This window comes from Oncorhynchus gorbuscha, linkage group LG02 (genome assembly GCF_021184085.1).
Source record: "Oncorhynchus gorbuscha isolate QuinsamMale2020 ecotype Even-year linkage group LG02, OgorEven_v1.0, whole genome shotgun sequence".
NCBI lineage: Eukaryota > Metazoa > Chordata > Actinopteri > Salmoniformes > Salmonidae > Oncorhynchus > Oncorhynchus gorbuscha.
This window is the reverse complement of record NC_060174.1, coordinates 4,391,544-4,410,837: the sequence shown is the minus strand read 5'-3', so window position 1 is coordinate 4,410,837 and position 19,294 is coordinate 4,391,544. Positions and strand designations below refer to the sequence as shown.

General features: G+C 45.9%; 1 pseudogene; it reads left to right on the top strand.

Annotated features, from left to right (window-relative positions):
* Positions 1-18,934, top strand: part of LOC123996400 — a 165,312-nt pseudogene extending 146,378 nt beyond the window's left edge.
* Positions 18,935-19,294: the final 360 nt, after the last annotated feature.

Sequence of the window (19,294 nt, the reverse complement as noted above, 5' to 3'; positions counted from 1 at the left end):
AATGTCTCAAGTCTGTCTACCTCTCTCTCCTAATGAGCTTCTGGTTGAATGTCTCAAGTCTGTCTACCTCTCTCAATGAGCTTCTGGTTGAATGTCTCAAGTCTGTCTACCTCTCTCTCCCAATGAGCTTCTGGTTCAATGTCTCAAGTCTGTCTACCTCTCTCAATGAGCTTCTGGTTGAGTGTCTCAAGTCTGTCTACCTCTCTCAATGAGCTTCTGGTTGAATGTCTCAAGTCTGTCTACCTCTCCCAATGAGCTTCTGGTTGAATGTCTCAAGTCTGTCTACCTCTCCCAATGAGCTTCTGGTTGAATGTCTCAAGTCTGTCTACCTCTTCCAATGAGCTTCTGGTTGAATGTCTCAAGTCTGTCTACCTCTCTCAATGAGCTTCTGGTTGAATGTCTCAAGTCTGTCTACCTCTCCCAATGAGCTTCTGGTTGAATGTCTCAAGTCTGTCTACCTCTCCCAATGAGCTTCTGGTTGAATGTCTCAAGTCTGTCTACCTCTCTCAATGAGCTTCTGGTTGAGTGTCTCAAGTCTGTCTACCTCTCTCAATGAGCTTCTGGTTGAGTGTCTCAAGTCTGTCTACCTCTCCCAATGAGCTTCTGGTTGAATGTCTCAAGTCTGTCTACCTCTCTCAATGAGCTTCTGGTTGAATGCCTCAAGTCTGTCTACCTCTCCCAATGAGCTTCTGGTTGAATGTCTCAAGTCTGTCTACCTCTCCCAATGAGCTTCTGGTTGAATGTCTCAAGTCTGTCTACCTCTCCCAATGAGCTTCTGGTTGAATGTCTCAAGTCTGTCTACCTCTCTCAATGAGCTTCTGGTTGAATGTCTCAAGTCTGTCTACCTCTCCCAATGAGCTTCTATTTGAATGTCTCAAGTCTGTCTACCTCTCCCAATGAGCTTCTGGTTGAATGTCTCAAGTCTGTCTACCTCTCCCAATGAGCTTCTGGTTGAATGTCTCAAGTCTGTCTACCTCTCCCAATGAGCTTCTGGTTGAATGTCTCAAGTCTGTCTACCTCTCCCAATGAGCTTCTGGTTGAATGTCTCAAGTCTGTCTACCTCTCCCAATGAGCTTCTGGTTGAATGTCTCAAGTCTGTCTACCTCTCCCAATGAGCTTCTGGTTGAATGTCTCAAGTCTGTCTACCTCTCCCAATGAGCTTCTGGTTGAATGTCTCAAGTCTGTCTACCTCTCCTAATGAGCTTCTGGTTGAATGTCTCAAGTCTGTCTACCTCTCCCAATGAGCTTCTGGTTGAATGTCTCAAGTCTGTCTACCTCTCCCAATGAGCTTCTGGTTGAATGTCTCAAGTCTGTCTACCTCTCCCAATGAGCTTCTGGTTGAATGTCTCAAGTCTGTCTACCTCTCTCTCCCAATGAGCTTCTGGTTGAATGTCTCAAGTCGGTCTACCTCTCCTAATGAGCTTCTGGTTGAATGTCTCAAGTCTGTCTACCTCTCCTAATGAGCTTCTGGTTGAGTGTCTCAAGTCTGTCTACCTCTCCCAATGAGCTTCTGGTTGAATGTCTCAAGTCTGTCTACCTCTCTCAATGAGCTTCTGGTTGAATGTCTCAAGTCTGTCTACCTCTCTCAATGAGCTTCTGGTTGAATGTCTCAAGTCTGTCTACCTCTCCCAATGAGCTTCTGGTTGAATGTCTCAAGTCTGTCTACCTCTCTCAATGAGCTTCTGGTTGAATGTCTCAAGTCTGTCTACCTCTCTCAATGAGCTTCTGGTTGAATGTCTCAAGTCTGTCTACCTCTCTCAATGAGCTTCTGGTTGAATGTCTCAAGTCTGTCTACCTCTCTCAATGAGCTTCTGGTTGAATGTCTCAAGTCTGTCTACCTCTCCCAATGAGCTTCTGGTTGAATGTCTCAAGTCTGTCTACCTCTCCCAATGAGCTTCTGGTTGAATGTCTCAAGTCTGTCTACCTCTCTCTCCTAATGAGCTTCTGGTTAAATGTCTCAAGTCTGTCTACCTCTCTCTCCTAATGAGCTTCTGGTTGAATGTCTCAAGTCTGTCTACCTCTCTCAATGAGCTTCTGGTTCAATGTCTCAAGTCTGTCTACCTCTCCCAATGAGCTTCTGGTTGAGTGTCTCAAGTCTGTCTACCTCTCTCAATGAGCTTCTGGTTGAATGTCTCAAGTCTGTCTACCTCTCCCAATGAGCTTCTGGTTGAGTGTCTCAAGTCTGTCTACCTCTCTCTCCCAATGAGCTTCTGGTTGAATGTCTCAAGTCTGTCTACCTCTCTCTCCTAATGAGCTTCTGGTTGAATGTCTCAAGTCTGTCTACCTCTCCCAATGAGCTTCTGGTTGAATGTCTCAAGTCTGTCTACCTCTCCCAATGAGCTTCTGGTTGAATGTCTCAAGTCTGTCTACCTCTCCCAATGAGCTTCTGGTTGAATGTCTCAAGTCTGTCTACCTCTCTCAATGAGCTTCTGGTTGAGTGTCTCAAGTCTGTCTAAATGAGCTTCTGGTTGAGTGTCTCAAGTCTGTCTACCTCTCCCAATGAGCTTCTGGTTGAATGTCTCAAGTCTGTCTACCTCTCTCAATGAGCTTCTGGTTGAATGTCTCAAGTCTGTCTACCTCTCCCAATGAGCTTCTGGTTGAATGTCTCAAGTCTGTCTACCTCTCCCAATGAGCTTCTGGTTGAATGTCTCAAGTCTGTATACCTCTCCCAATGAGCTTCTGGTTGAATGTCTCAAGTCTGTCTACCTCTCTCAATGAGCTTCTGGTTGAGTGTCTCAAGTCTGTCTACCTCTCTCAATGAGCTTCTGGTTGAGTGTCTCAAGTCTGTCTACCTCTCCCAATGAGCTTCTGGTTGAATGTCTCAAGTCTGTCTACCTCTCTCAATGAGTTTCTGGTTGAATGCCTCAAGTCTGTCTACCTCTCCCAATGAGCTTCTGGTTGAACGTCTCAAGTCTGTCTACCTCTCCCAATGAGCTTCTGGTTGAATGTCTCAAGTCTGTCTACCTCTCCCAATGAGCTTCTGGTTGAATGTCTCAAGTCTGTCTACCTCTCTCAATGAGCTTCTGGTTGAATGTCTCAAGTCTGTCTACCTCTCCCAATGAGCTTCTGGTTGAATGTCTCAAGTCTGTCTACCTCTCCCAATGAGCTTCTGGTTGAATGTCTCAAGTCTGTCTACCTCTCCCAATGAGCTTCTGGTTGAATGTCTCAAGTCTGTCTACCTCTCCCAATGAGCTTCTGGTTGAATGTCTCAAGTCTGTCTACCTCTCCTAATGAGCTTCTGGTTGAATGTCTCAAGTCTGTCTACCTCTCCCAATGAGCTTCTGGTTGAATGTCTCAAGTCTGTCTACCTCTCCCAATGAGCTTCTGGTTGAATGTCTCAAGTCTGTCTACCTCTCCCAATGAGCTTCTGGTTGAATGTCTCAAGTCTGTCTACCTCTCCCAATGAGCTTCTGGTTGAATGTCTCAAGTCTGTCTACCTCTCCCAATGAGCTTCTGGTTGAATGTCTCAAGTCTGTCTACCTCTCTCAATGAGCTTCTGGTTGAATGTCTCAAGTCTGTCTACCTCTCCCAATGAGCTTCTGGTTGAATTTCTCAAGTCAGTCTACCTCTCCCAATGAGCTTCTGGTTGAATGTCTCAAGTCTGTCTACCTCTCCCAATGAGCTTCTGGTTGAATGTCTCAAGTCTGTCTACCTCTCCCAATGAGCTTCTGGTTGAATGTCTCAAGTCTGTCTACCTCTCCCAATGAGCTTCTGGTTGAATGTCTCAAGTCTGTCTACTTCTCAATGAGCTTCTGGTTGAATGTCTCAAGTCTGTCTACCTCTCCCAATGAGCTTCTGGTTGAATGTCTCAAGTCTGTCTACCTCTCCCAATGAGCTTCTGGTTGAATGTCTCAAGTCTGTCTACCTCTCCCAATGAGCTTCTGGTTGAATGTCTCAAGTCTGTCTACCTCTCCCAATGAGCTTCTGGTTGAATGTCTCAAGTCGGTCTACCTCTCCTAATGAGCTTCTGGTTCAATGTTTCAAGTCTGTCTACCTCTCCCAATGAGCTTCTGGTTGAATGTCTCAAGTCTGTCTACCTCTCCCAATGAGCTTCTGGTTGAATGTCTCAAGTCTGTCTACCTCTCTCTCTCAATGAGCTTCTGGTTGAGTGTCTCAAGTCTGTCTACCTCTCTCAATGAGCTTCTGGTTGAGTGTCTCAAGTCTGTCTACCTCTCTCTCCCAATGTGCTTCTGGTTGAATGTCTCAAGTCTGTCTACCTCTCCTAATGAGCTTCTGGTTGAATGTCTCAAGTCTGTCTACCTCTCCCAATGAGCTTCTGGTTGAATGTCTCAAGTCTGTCTACCTCTCCCAATGAGCTTCTGGTTGAATGTCTCAAGTCTGTCTACCTCTCCTAATGAGCTTCTGGTTGAATGTCTCAAGTCTGTCTACCTCTCTCTCCCAATGAGCTTCTGGTTGAATGTCTCAAGTCTGTCTACCTCTCTCTCCCAATGAGCTTCTGGTTGAATGTCTCAAGTCTGTCTACCTCTCTCAATTAGCTTCTGGTTGAGTGTCTCAAGTCTGTCTACCTCTCTCTCCCAATGAGCTTCTGGTTGAATGTCTCAAGTCTGTCTACCTCTCTCAATGAGCTTCTGGTTGAATGTCTCAAGTCTGTCTACCTCTCTCTCCTAATGAGCTTCTGGTTGAATGTCTCAAGTCTGTCTACCTCTCTCTCCCAATGAGCTTCTGGTTGAATGTCTCAAGTCGGTCTACCTCTCCTAATGAGCTTCTGGTTGAATGTCTCAAGTCTGTCTACCTCTCCTAATGAGCTTCTGGTTGAGTGTCTCAAGTCTGTCTACCTCTCCCAATGAGCTTCTGGTTGAATGTCTCAAGTCTGTCTACCTCTCCCAATGAGCTTCTGGTTGAATGTCTCAAGTCTGTATACCTCTCCCAATGAGCTTCTGGTTGAATGTCTCAAGTCTGTCTACCTCTCTCAATGAGCTTCTGGTTGAGTGTCTCAAGTCTGTCTACCTCTCTCAATGAGCTTCTGGTTGAGTGTCTCAAGTCTGTCTACCTCTCCCAATGAGCTTCTGGTTGAATGTCTCAAGTCTGTCTACCTCTCTCAATGAGCTTCTGGTTGAATGCCTCAAGTCTGTCTACCTCTCCCAATGAGCTTCTGGTTGAATGTCTCAAGTCTGTCTACCTCTCCCAATGAGCTTCTGGTTGAATGTCTCAAGTCTGTCTACCTCTCCCAATGAGCTTCTGGTTGAATGTCTCAAGTCTGTCTACCTCTCTCAATGAGCTTCTGGTTGAATGTCTCAAGTCTGTCTACCTCTCCCAATGAGCTTCTATTTGAATGTCTCAAGTCTGTCTACCTCTCCCAATGAGCTTCTGGTTGAATGTCTCAAGTCTGTCTACCTCTCCCAATGAGCTTCTGGTTGAATGTCTCAAGTCTGTCTACCTCTCCCAATGAGCTTCTGGTTGAATGTCTCAAGTCTGTCTACCTCTCCCAATGAGCTTCTGGTTGAATGTCTCAAGTCTGTCTACCTCTCCCAATGAGCTTCTGGTTGAATGTCTCAAGTCTGTCTACCTCTCCCAATGAGCTTCTGGTTGAATGTCTCAAGTCTGTCTACCTCTCCCAATGAGCTTCTGGTTGAATGTCTCAAGTCTGTCTACCTCTCCCAATGAGCTTCTGGTTGAATGTCTCAAGTCTGTCTACCTCTCCCAATGAGCTTCTGGTTGAATGTCTCAAGTCTGTCTACCTCTCCCAATGAGCTTCTGGTTGAATGTCTCAAGTCTGTCTACCTCTCCTAATGAGCTTCTGGTTGAATGTCTCAAGTCTGTCTACCTCTCCCAATGAGCTTCTGGTTGAATGTCTCAAGTCTGTCTACCTCTCCCAATGAGCTTCTGGTTGAATGTCTCAAGTCTGTCTACCTCTCTCAATGAGCTTCTGGTTGAATGTCTCAAGTCTGTCTACCTCTCCCAATGAGCTTCTGGTTGAATGTCTCAAGTCTGTCTACCTCTCCCAATGAGCTTCTGGTTGAATGTCTCAAGTCTGTCTACCTCTCCCAATGAGCTTCTGGTTGAATGTCTCAAGTCTGTCTACCTCTCCCAATGAGCTTCTGGTTGAATGTCTCAAGTCTGTCTACCTCTCCCAATGAGCTTCTGGTTGAATGTCTCAAGTCTGTCTACCTCTCCCAATGAGCTTCTGGTTGAATGTCTCAAGTCTGTCTACCTCTCCCAATGAGCTTCTGGTTGAATGTCTCAAGTCTGTCTACCTCTCCCAATGAGCTTCTGGTTGAATGTCTCAAGTCTGTCTACCTCTCCCAATGAGCTTCTGGTTGAATGTCTCAAGTCTGTCTACCTCTCTCAATGAGCTTCTGGTTGAATGTCTCAAGTCTGTCTACCTCTCCCAATGAGCTTCTGGTTGAATTTCTCAAGTCTGTCTACCTCTCCCAATGAGCTTCTGGTTGAATGTCTCAAGTCTGTCTACCTCTCCCAATGAGCTTCTGGTTGAATGTCTCAAGTCTGTCTACCTCTCCCAATGAGCTTCTGGTTGAATGTCTCAAGTCTGTCTACCTCTCCCAATGAGCTTCTGGTTGAATGTCTCAAGTCTGTCTACCTCTCTCAATGAGCTTCTGGTTGAATGTCTCAAGTCTGTCTACCTCTCCCAATGAGCTTCTGGTTGAGTGTCTCAAGTCTGTCTACCTCTCTCAATGAGCTTCTGGTTGAGTGTCTCAAGTCTGTCTACCTCTCTCTCCCAATGAGCTTCTGGTTCAATGTCTCAAGTCTGTCTACCTCTCTCAATGAGCTTCTGGTTGAGTGTCTCAAGTCTGTCTACCTCTCTCTCCCAATGAGCTTCTGGTTCAATGTCTCAAGTCTGTCTACCTCTCCTAATGAGCTTCTGGTTGAGTGTCTCAAGTCTGTCTACCTCTCTCTCCCAATGAGCTTCTGGTTGAATGTCTCAAGTCTGTCTACCTCTCTCTCCCAATGAGCTTCTGGTTGAATGTCTCAAGTCTGTCTACCTCTCTCTCCCAATGAGCTTCTGGTTGAATGTCTCAAGTCTGTCTACCTCTCCCAATGAGCTTCTGGTTGAATGTCTCAAGTCTGTCTACCTCTCTCAATGAGCTTCTGGTTGAATGTCTCAAGTCTGTCTACCTCTCCCAATGAGCTTCTGGTTGAATGTCTCAAGTCTGTCTACCTCTCCCAATGAGCTTCTGGTTGAATGTCTCAAGTCTGTCTACCTCTCCCAATGAGCTTCTGGTTGAATGTCTCAAGTCTGTCTACCTCTCCCAATGAGCTTCTGGTTGAATGTCTCAAGTCGGTCTACCTCTCCTAATGAGCTTCTGGTTCAATGTTTCAAGTCTGTCTACCTCTCCCAATGAGCTTCTGGTTGAATGTCTCAAGTCTGTCTACCTCTCCCAATGAGCTTCTGGTTGAATGTCTCAAGTCTGTCTACCTCTCTCTCTCAATGAGCTTCTGGTTGAGTGTCTCAAGTCTGTCTACCTCTCTCAATGAGCTTCTGGTTGAGTGTCTCAAGTCTGTCTACCTCTCTCTCCCAATGTGCTTCTGGTTGAATGTCTCAAGTCTGTCTACCTCTCCTAATGAGCTTCTGGTTGAATGTCTCAAGTCTGTCTACCTCTCCCAATGAGCTTCTGGTTGAATGTCTCAAGTCTGTCTACCTCTCCCAATGAGCTTCTGGTTGAATGTCTCAAGTCTGTCTACCTCTCCTAATGAGCTTCTGGTTGAATGTCTCAAGTCTGTCTACCTCTCTCTCCCAATGAGCTTCTGGTTGAATGTCTCAAGTCTGTCTACCTCTCTCTCCCAATGAGCTTCTGGTTGAATGTCTCAAGTCTGTCTACCTCTCTCAATTAGCTTCTGGTTGAGTGTCTCAAGTCTGTCTACCTCTCTCTCCCAATGAGCTTCTGGTTGAATGTCTCAAGTCTGTCTACCTCTCTCAATGAGCTTCTGGTTGAATGTCTCAAGTCTGTCTACCTCTCTCTCCTAATGAGCTTCTGGTTGAATGTCTCAAGTCTGTCTACCTCTCTCTCCCAATGAGCTTCTGGTTGAATGTCTCAAGTCGGTCTACCTCTCCTAATGAGCTTCTGGTTGAATGTCTCAAGTCTGTCTACCTCTCCTAATGAGCTTCTGGTTGAGTGTCTCAAGTCTGTCTACCTCTCCCAATGAGCTTCTGGTTGAATGTCTCAAGTCTGTCTACCTCTCCCAATGAGCTTCTGGTTGAATGTCTCAAGTCTGTATACCTCTCCCAATGAGCTTCTGGTTGAATGTCTCAAGTCTGTCTACCTCTCTCAATGAGCTTCTGGTTGAGTGTCTCAAGTCTGTCTACCTCTCTCAATGAGCTTCTGGTTGAGTGTCTCAAGTCTGTCTACCTCTCCCAATGAGCTTCTGGTTGAATGTCTCAAGTCTGTCTACCTCTCTCTCCCAATGAGCTTCTGGTTGAATGTCTCAAGTCTGTCTACCTCTCTCTCCCAATGAGCTTCTGGTTGAATGTCTCAAGTCTGTCTACCTCTCTCAATGAGCTTCTGGTTGAGTGTCTCAAGTCTGTCTACCTCTCTCTCCCAATGAGCTTCTGGTTCAATGTCTCAAGTCTGTCTACCTCTCCTAATGAGCTTCTGGTTGAGTGTCTCAAGTCTGTCTACCTCTCTCTCCCAATGAGCTTCTGGTTGAATGTCTCAAGTCTGTCTACCTCTCTCTCCCAATGAGCTTCTGGTTGAATGTCTCAAGTCTGTCTACCTCTCTCTCCCAATGAGCTTCTGGTTGAATGTCTCAAGTCTGTCTACCTCTCCCAATGAGCTTCTGGTTGAATGTCTCAAGTCTGTCTACCTCTCTCAATGAGCTTCTGGTTGAATGTCTCAAGTCTGTCTACCTCTCCCAATGAGCTTCTGGTTGAATTTCTCAAGTCTGTCTACCTCTCCCAATGAGCTTCTGGTTGAATGTCTCAAGTCTGTCTACCTCTCCCAATGAGCTTCTGGTTGAATGTCTCAAGTCTGTCTACCTCTCCCAATGAGCTTCTGGTTGAATGTCTCAAGTCTGTCTACCTCTCCCAATGAGCTTCTGGTTGAATGTCTCAAGTCTGTCTACCTCTCTCAATGAGCTTCTGGTTGAATGTCTCAAGTCTGTCTACCTCTCCCAATGAGCTTCTGGTTGAGTGTCTCAAGTCTGTCTACCTCTCTCAATGAGCTTCTGGTTGAGTGTCTCAAGTCTGTCTACCTCTCTCTCCCAATGAGCTTCTGGTTCAATGTCTCAAGTCTGTCTACCTCTCTCAATGAGCTTCTGGTTGAGTGTCTCAAGTCTGTCTACCTCTCTCTCCCAATGAGCTTCTGGTTCAATGTCTCAAGTCTGTCTACCTCTCCTAATGAGCTTCTGGTTGAGTGTCTCAAGTCTGTCTACCTCTCTCCCCAATGAGCTTCTGGTTGAATGTCTCAAGTCTGTCTACCTCTCTCTCCCAATGAGCTTCTGGTTGAATGTCTCAAGTCTGTCTACCTCTCTCTCCCAATGAGCTTCTGGTTGAATGTCTCAAGTCTGTCTACCTCTCCCAATGAGCTTCTGGTTGAATGTCTCAAGTCTGTCTACCTCTCTCAATGAGCTTCTGGTTGAATGTCTCAAGTCTGTCTACCTCTCCCAATGAGCTTCTGGTTGAATGTCTCAAGTCTGTCTACCTCTCCCAATGAGCTTCTGGTTGAATGTCTCAAGTCTGTCTACCTCTCCCAATGAGCTTCTGGTTGAATGTCTCAAGTCTGTCTACCTCTCCCAATGAGCTTCTGGTTGAATGTCTCAAGTCGGTCTACCTCTCCTAATGAGCTTCTGGTTCAATGTTTCAAGTCTGTCTACCTCTCCCAATGAGCTTCTGGTTGAATGTCTCAAGTCTGTCTACCTCTCCCAATGAGCTTCTGGTTGAATGTCTCAAGTCTGTCTACCTCTCTCTCTCAATGAGCTTCTGGTTGAATGTCTCAAGTCTGTCTACCTCTCTCTCCCAATGAGCTTCTGGTTGAATGTCTCAAGTCTGTCTACCTCTCTCTCCCAATGAGCTTCTGGTTGAATGTCTCAAGTCTGTCTACCTCTCCCAATGAGCTTCTGGTTGAATGTCTCAAGTCTGTCTACCTCTCTCAATGAGCTTCTGGTTGAATGTCTCAAGTCTGTCTACCTCTCCCAATGAGCTTCTGGTTGAATGTCTCAAGTCTGTCTACCTCTCCCAATGAGCTTCTGGTTGAATGTCTCAAGTCTGTCTACCTCTCCCAATGAGCTTCTGGTTGAATGTCTCAAGTCTGTCTACCTCTCCCAATGAGCTTCTGGTTGAATGTCTCAAGTCGGTCTACCTCTCCTAATGAGCTTCTGGTTCAATGTTTCAAGTCTGTCTACCTCTCCCAATGAGCTTCTGGTTGAATGTCTCAAGTCTGTCTACCTCTCCCAATGAGCTTCTGGTTGAATGTCTCAAGTCTGTCTACCTCTCTCTCTCAATGAGCTTCTGGTTGAGTGTCTCAAGTCTGTCTACCTCTCTCAATGAGCTTCTGGTTGAGTGTCTCAAGTCTGTCTACCTCTCTCTCCCAATGTGCTTCTGGTTGAATGTCTCAAGTCTGTCTACCTCTCCTAATGAGCTTCTGGTTGAATGTCTCAAGTCTGTCTACCTCTCCCAATGAGCTTCTGGTTGAATGTCTCAAGTCTGTCTACCTCTCCCAATGAGCTTCTGGTTGAATGTCTCAAGTCTGTCTACCTCTCCTAATGAGCTTCTGGTTGAATGTCTCAAGTCTGTCTACCTCTCTCTCCCAATGAGCTTCTGGTTGAATGTCTCAAGTCTGTCTACCTCTCTCTCCCAATGAGCTTCTGGTTGAATGTCTCAAGTCTGTCTACCTCTCTCAATTAGCTTCTGGTTGAGTGTCTCAAGTCTGTCTACCTCTCTCTCCCAATGAGCTTCTGGTTGAATGTCTCAAGTCTGTCTACCTCTCTCAATGAGCTTCTGGTTGAATGTCTCAAGTCTGTCTACCTCTCTCTCCTAATGAGCTTCTGGTTGAATGTCTCAAGTCTGTCTACCTCTCTCTCCCAATGAGCTTCTGGTTGAATGTCTCAAGTCGGTCTACCTCTCCTAATGAGCTTCTGGTTGAATGTCTCAAGTCTGTCTACCTCTCCTAATGAGCTTCTGGTTGAGTGTCTCAAGTCTGTCTACCTCTCCCAATGAGCTTCTGGTTGAATGTCTCAAGTCTGTCTACCTCTCCCAATGAGCTTCTGGTTGAATGTCTCAAGTCTGTATACCTCTCCCAATGAGCTTCTGGTTGAATGTCTCAAGTCTGTCTACCTCTCTCAATGAGCTTCTGGTTGAGTGTCTCAAGTCTGTCTACCTCTCTCAATGAGCTTCTGGTTGAGTGTCTCAAGTCTGTCTACCTCTCCCAATGAGCTTCTGGTTGAATGTCTCAAGTCTGTCTACCTCTCTCAATGAGCTTCTGGTTGAATGCCTCAAGTCTGTCTACCTCTCCCAATGAGCTTCTGGTTGAATGTCTCAAGTCTGTCTACCTCTCCCAATGAGCTTCTGGTTGAATGTCTCAAGTCTGTCTACCTCTCCCAATGAGCTTCTGGTTGAATGTCTCAAGTCTGTCTACCTCTCTCAATGAGCTTCTGGTTGAATGTCTCAAGTCTGTCTACCTCTCCCAATGAGCTTCTATTTGAATGTCTCAAGTCTGTCTACCTCTCCCAATGAGCTTCTGGTTGAATGTCTCAAGTCTGTCTACCTCTCCCAATGAGCTTCTGGTTGAATGTCTCAAGTCTGTCTACCTCTCCCAATGAGCTTCTGGTTGAATGTCTCAAGTCTGTCTACCTCTCCCAATGAGCTTCTGGTTGAATGTCTCAAGTCTGTCTACCTCTCCCAATGAGCTTCTGGTTGAATGTCTCAAGTCTGTCTACCTCTCCCAATGAGCTTCTGGTTGAATGTCTCAAGTCTGTCTACCTCTCCCAATGAGCTTCTGGTTGAATGTCTCAAGTCTGTCTACCTCTCCCAATGAGCTTCTGGTTGAATGTCTCAAGTCTGTCTACCTCTCCCAATGAGCTTCTGGTTGAATGTCTCAAGTCTGTCTACCTCTCCCAATGAGCTTCTGGTTGAATGTCTCAAGTCTGTCTACCTCTCCCAATGAGCTTCTGGTTGAATGTCTCAAGTCTGTCTACCTCTCCTAATGAGCTTCTGGTTGAATGTCTCAAGTCTGTCTACCTCTCCCAATGAGCTTCTGGTTGAATGTCTCAAGTCTGTCTACCTCTCCCAATGAGCTTCTGGTTGAATGTCTCAAGTCTGTCTACCTCTCTCAATGAGCTTCTGGTTGAATGTCTCAAGTCTGTCTACCTCTCCCAATGAGCTTCTGGTTGAATGTCTCAAGTCTGTCTACCTCTCCCAATGAGCTTCTGGTTGAATGTCTCAAGTCTGTCTACCTCTCCCAATGAGCTTCTGGTTGAATGTCTCAAGTCTGTCTACCTCTCCCAATGAGCTTCTGGTTGAATGTCTCAAGTCTGTCTACCTCTCCCAATGAGCTTCTGGTTGAATGTCTCAAGTCTGTCTACCTCTCCCAATGAGCTTCTGGTTGAATGTCTCAAGTCTGTCTACCTCTCCCAATGAGCTTCTGGTTGAATGTCTCAAGTCTGTCTACCTCTCCCAATGAGCTTCTGGTTGAATGTCTCAAGTCTGTCTACCTCTCCCAATGAGCTTCTGGTTGAATGTCTCAAGTCTGTCTACCTCTCCCAATGAGCTTCTGGTTGAATGTCTCAAGTCTGTCTACCTCTCCCAATGAGCTTCTGGTTGAATTTCTCAAGTCTGTCTACCTCTCCCAATGAGCTTCTGGTTGAATGTCTCAAGTCTGTCTACCTCTCCCAATGAGCTTCTGGTTGAATGTCTCAAGTCTGTCTACCTCTCCCAATGAGCTTCTGGTTGAATGTCTCAAGTCTGTCTACCTCTCCCAATGAGCTTCTGGTTGAATGTCTCAAGTCTGTCTACCTCTCTCAATGAGCTTCTGGTTGAATGTCTCAAGTCTGTCTACCTCTCCCAATGAGCTTCTGGTTGAGTGTCTCAAGTCTGTCTACCTCTCTCAATGAGCTTCTGGTTGAGTGTCTCAAGTCTGTCTACCTCTCTCTCCCAATGAGCTTCTGGTTCAATGTCTCAAGTCTGTCTACCTCTCTCAATGAGCTTCTGGTTGAGTGTCTCAAGTCTGTCTACCTCTCTCTCCCAATGAGCTTCTGGTTCAATGTCTCAAGTCTGTCTACCTCTCCTAATGAGCTTCTGGTTGAGTGTCTCAAGTCTGTCTACCTCTCTCTCCCAATGAGCTTCTGGTTGAATGTCTCAAGTCTGTCTACCTCTCTCTCCCAATGAGCTTCTGGTTGAATGTCTCAAGTCTGTCTACCTCTCTCTCCCAATGAGCTTCTGGTTGAATGTCTCAAGTCTGTCTACCTCTCCCAATGAGCTTCTGGTTGAATGTCTCAAGTCTGTCTACCTCTCCCAATGAGCTTCTGGTTGAACTCCCATTTTTTATGGTCTTTGTAGAACACTGGCCAATCTTCTGAAGATGACTGATGAATGAATCGGTTCCAAAACCATAATTATGTTTATATGATTGACGTTCATATTTATACTCTACTGTACTAGTCTTCTCATGTTCTGTTGTTTGGAAATAGGAAATTGATTAAAAGCTGAAGTTAGATTGATTCAGTATGTTGCGAGTTGTAGCCAGTAGCTACCATGGTTCTGATGTCTTCCTGTTTCCAAGCACTGCAGTGTCCAGAGGGAGACGGCCCTTATCAAAAAACTTTTAACAACAATGTTTTCTGAAGTTGGTATGCATATTTCCGTCTATATTTCCTTGCTTTGTGTCAGTGGAATGCTTTGTTCAAACCGTTGGTGCTGTGCAGGCTGGACAGAACATGACTTTCCTTGACACTGATCTCACACCGAGACACCTTGACCCTTGACCCTAACATAACGCATTGCTGTAACACAATACCACCTGATTATAATCATACGTATTGCAGATACTTTGTGGTCGTTTTTTCCCAGCTGTCTCCGAGTCCTAGTTTGTGTTCGTCTGCCTGCATATGTAGCTAATGTTGCACAGAAACAATGGTCAGTAGAGATGACACACAATTACATATGACTTTCTGTATGTGTCGCCCTGTCTTGTTGGTCATATGGATGACAGTCCATCCCAAATTAATAGAAATACTAGAACGAGAAAAACCCCTCAGACATACATTCTAGTCATTTGTATTTCTATAGTCTGTGGTCTATAACCTATAACCTCTGACCTTGTTGTCTGGTCCTTCTGTAGCTCAGTTGGTAGAGCATGGCGCTTGTAACGCCAGGGTAGTGGGTTCGATTCCCGGGACCACCCATACGTAGAATGTATGCACACATGACTGTAAGTCGCTTTGGATAAAAGCGTCCGCTAAATGGCATATATATTATTATTATTATTGTCTAACCTCTGACCTTGTCCCTGTTCCTCAGTGGGCGTTTGGTGTGACCCTGTGGGAGTTGATGACCTTGGGACAGACCCCCTACGTCGATATCGACCCCTTCGAGATGGCAGCCTATCTGAAGGATGGATACAGAATAGCACAGCCAATCAACTGTCCCGATGAACTGTAAGTAAAAAAGCTGGGTGTCAATCAACTGTCCCGATTTAACTGAATCACAACAGGTTGACTGTGGCTTGACTGTGGGAACCCTCCACAGGGCCCGACAGGTTGACTGTAGGAACCCTACAGAGGGTTGACTGTAGGAACCCTCCAGATGGTTGACTGTAGGAACCCTCCAGATGGTTGACTGTAGGAACCCTCCAGAGGGTTGACTGTAGGAACCCTCCACAGGGTTGCCTGTAGGAACCCTCCAGAGGGTTGACTGTAGGAACCCTCCAGAGGGTTGACTGTAGGAACCCTCCAGAGGGTTGACTGTAGGAACCCTACAGATGGTTGACTGTAGAAACCCTCCAGAGGGTTGACTGTGGGAACCCTCCAGAGGGTTGACTGTGGGAACCCTCCAGAGGGTTGACTGTGGGAACCCTCCAGAGGGTTGACTGTGGGAACCCTCCAGAGGGTTGACTGTGGGAACCCTCCAGAGGGTTGACTGTGGGAACCCTCCAGATGGATACACAAGGAGTCTCTGTTTACATGTTTTATGGACCGTTACAGCCCAGCAGCAGCCAGTCGTCCATCTATCAACATCATTCATTACTGGGTCTTACCCTGACCTTGTGGTTCCTGCCCTGCGTTCCAAATTCCACCCTATAGCCTATGAAGTGCACTACGTAGTGTCAAACGTAATGACCTGTAGGGCATAGGGGGCCACTTGGAACGCACGGAAGGAACCACAAAGGGTCAGGGCTCGACCAGCGCCCTAATCAAATCAAATCAAATGTATTTATATAGCCCTTCGTACATCAGCTGATATCTCAAAGTGCTGTACAGAAACCCAGCCTGAAACCCCAAACAGCAAGCAATGCAGGGGTAGAAGCACTAATTAATTAATAACACTAATTAGGAAATAGTGTGGCATTTGGGATTCCGCCTCTGGCCGCTTGCCGTTTATTGTCCCCAAGACAAACCTCTATGTTTTACAGTTGGGTGAGCGGCCACCAGCAGAGGAGATGTTGTAAACCTCTATGATTTACAGTTGGGTGAGCGGCCACCAGCAGAGGAGATGTTGTAAACCTCTATGATTTACAGTTGGGTGAGCGGCCACCAGCAGAGGAGATGTTGTAAACCTCTAAATCAAATCAAATTTATTTATATAGCCCTTCGTACATCAGCTGATATCTCAAAGTAACGACGGTTATCGAGGGAGCTGAACATGCTTCAGAAACCGTGTTGAATTGGATGTTTCCACCAAAATAGAGAAGAATAGACCTTGAGGGATGCAGATATGATGGTATGGTAACCAGTGGTACTGCACTAATGATGGTATGGTGTATTGTGTTGGTACTGCACCAATGATGGTATGGTGTATTGTGTTGGTACTGCACCAATGATGGTATGGTGTATTGTGTTGGTACTGCACCAATGATGGTATGGTGTATTGTGTTGGTACTGCACCAATGATGGTATGGTAACCAGTGGTACTGCACCAATGATGGTATGGTGTATTGTGTTGGTACTGCACCAATGATGGTATGGTGTATTGTGTTGGTACTGCACCAATGATGGTATGGTGTATTGTGTTGGTACTGCACCAATGATGGTATGGTGTATTGTGTTGGTACTGCACCAATGATGGTATGGTAACCAGTGGTACTGCACCAATGATGGTATGGTGTATTGTGTTGGTACTGCACCAATGATGGTATGGTGTATTGTGTTGGTACTGCACCAATGATGGTATGGTGTATTGTGTTGGTACTGCACCAATGATGATATGGTAACCAGTGGTACTGCACCAATGATGGTATGGTAACCAGTGGTACTGCCCCAATGATGTTATGGTGTATTGTGTTGGTACTGCACTAATGATGGTATGGTGTATTGTGTTGGTACTGCACCAATGATGGTATGGTAACCAGTGGTACTGCACCAATGATGGTATGGTAACCAGTGGTACTGCACTAATGATGGTATGGTGTATTGTGTTGGTACTGCACTAATGATGGTATGGTGTATTGTGTTGGTACTGCACTAATGATGGTATGGTGTATTGTGTTGGTACTGCACTAATGAGGGTATGGTGTATTGTGTTGGTACTGCACCAATGAGGGTATGGTGTATTGTGTTGGTACTGCACTAATGATGGTATGGTAGTGAGTGTCCTTGGGACTGTGAGCCTTAAATTCCCAAATATTGTGATGTGATCAGCAGATTTTGAAAACATTGTTTGTAGGTGTTGTGCTATTTAGATCACATTTTGAAGTCCTTCTGGGCTTTGATTCAACATAAACTGTGCAATGAGCTGGTCTAAATGCCTTGTGTGAGTGCCCTTGCTGACCTTGCTAGTTCTCTGTTTTTCTCTCTCTCTCGTTCTCTCTGTAGGTTTGCGGTGATGGCGTGTTGCTGGGCCCTTGATCCAGAGGAGAGGCCTAAGTTCCAGCAGCTGGTCCAGTGTCTGACGGAGTTCCATGCAGCGTTGGGGGCCTACGTGTAAAATCTAGCCCCAGGCTTCTGTACGGACCAGGCCCGAAGGACCAGCAGACCCAGGAGTTACTGAACAGCACTAATCACCATGAGAAATACATTTACAAACCTTGTGCCTTATTAAAAAGAAAGAACAGACTTTCATCATCATGACAATGTTTTGTAAAGTATAGATTTTGTTTTGTTGTCGTATGTAGTTGAATCACATTTCCGTTGTGTCGTCGAAGTGGAAATAATCGGGAATTCTGGGATTTGTGGAGGCTTCAAGCTGTTCTCTCAGCCAAGTACCAAGTACCAAGGTTGTCATATTTCCCAGCATGCATCACAGAAAGAAAACCCCACAAGGACGTCACTGCACACATCACTCTTGGTTAAAAAAAATGTGCCAACAAGTCGTCGCCGCCATTTTCCTAACGACTACGCTCTGAGGACCTGTTTTTAAAGACACACCATGCTAATATGTTGGTTTTTTTTTGTTGTGTTTTAGAGAATTAGAGATGTTCATTTGTGGTTGTAGATCTGTTTTCAGTGAGAGGATGACAAGACACCAGATTAAGCTTTAATGTACAGTACAGTAGTAGGGTACCAAAGTGGACAGAGGGTTTTCTTCTCAAATTGTACCCTAGTCCCCTACATTGGCCTCCACATAGACCTCTGGTCTAATGTGGTGCACTATATAGGGAATAGGGTGCCATTTTGGGACTTGGATAAGAGCCTTTGTCTGTGTACTATAGAGATGCTTGTTTCTTTCTGTCATGGCGTGGTAAACAAAAGGCAGGTACGGAAGGCTTTCTCGGGGGGGATCGACGCGGTCAGTCGCCAAGGCCTAAGCAGATCTAATCTGCTGGACATCTTGCGGATAATGACTTGTCTCGTCTGTTCCTGATCTCCACTTGAAGGACCCGACTGAACATTTGACATTTGTACTACACACATTAGTTTCCCTCTTCCTTGGGGAGAGACATGCCAAATGGAGCGGCTGGGGTAGCTGGCGACACTGATCTCCTCAGCATCTGTTCAAGTCAGTCGACCAGCCTGGGTGCCTGCTACAGGCCTGCGGCGGTACACTACATACCGCTAGTGGACCTCAGAGATGTATGCTAATGTGGTTGGTGTTATCCCCCATCGTTCTCCTTTTGGATGTTCTTTATCACAACCGTCAATTCCCACATTCTCACACATATCTGAGGGAGGAATATCTAACAAGGTTTTCATCATTATTATTATTGTTGTTATTCTTCCTTGTTTTTGACTTTTGACAGTTCTGTCAGAACAAAACCCAGGTTGCCCCAAACACACGCTGTTTTGAGAATGAGAAAATATGAGTTTATACTAGAACACTAATAATCGCTGTGAAAATCAGAATATACATGCCAATCTGGCAACTCCATTGCCAAACCCTGGCAACATTATGGCCAAGCTCTGGTCCAAGGCGTGACGTGCTGCTTGTTCATGCTGAGCCCTTTGACCAGAGCAATATCACACCAACCTGGCAACATCAGGGCCAAGCTCTGGTCCAAGGCGTGACGTGCTGCTTGTTCATGCTGAGCCCTTTGACCAGAGCAATATCACACCAACCTGGCAACATCAGGGCCAAGCTCTGGTCCAAGGCGTGACGTGCTGCTTGTTCATGCTGAGCCCTTTGACCAGAGCAATATCACACCAACCTGGCAACATCAGGGCCAAGCTCTGGTCCAAGGCGTGACGACATCATGGCCTAGCTCTGGTCCAAGGCGTGACGACATCATGGCCTAGTCTTATTTTCCCATCTAAAATCTGTCTGATTTGTCTTCAAGGTCACTGCATGTTAAATTAAAGGGTGTTCATTCTGTCAACTGAAATTCATACAAATTAAACGGAACCCTTGAAAAGAAACAGGCTTTTCATTTTTCTTATTCGTGTGGTCTGTTTTGATGTGTAGTTTGACTCATTTAATTTCAAAGACTGGTTCATCTTCACTTTTATAGCGCACTACTTTGGGCCCATAGAGCTCTGGTCCGAAGTAGTTCACTGTGAGGGCCCAATTCAGACTTAGGACGTCGATGCCTTACCTACGCACTTCTCAGTCGTTGATATTCAGACTTACCTTACGGAGGTGTGTAAATGGGCTTTGCGGGGCCCTGGTTCCCTTACGCGATGGATAGATTTTATTCAACTGTTGAAAACTCTCCCACTAGCTGGCCAACTGTCAGCGCTGTAGTGTCATTTTGCACATGGCTGCAGAAACCTATAGGGGTCGACACATTTTCAACCC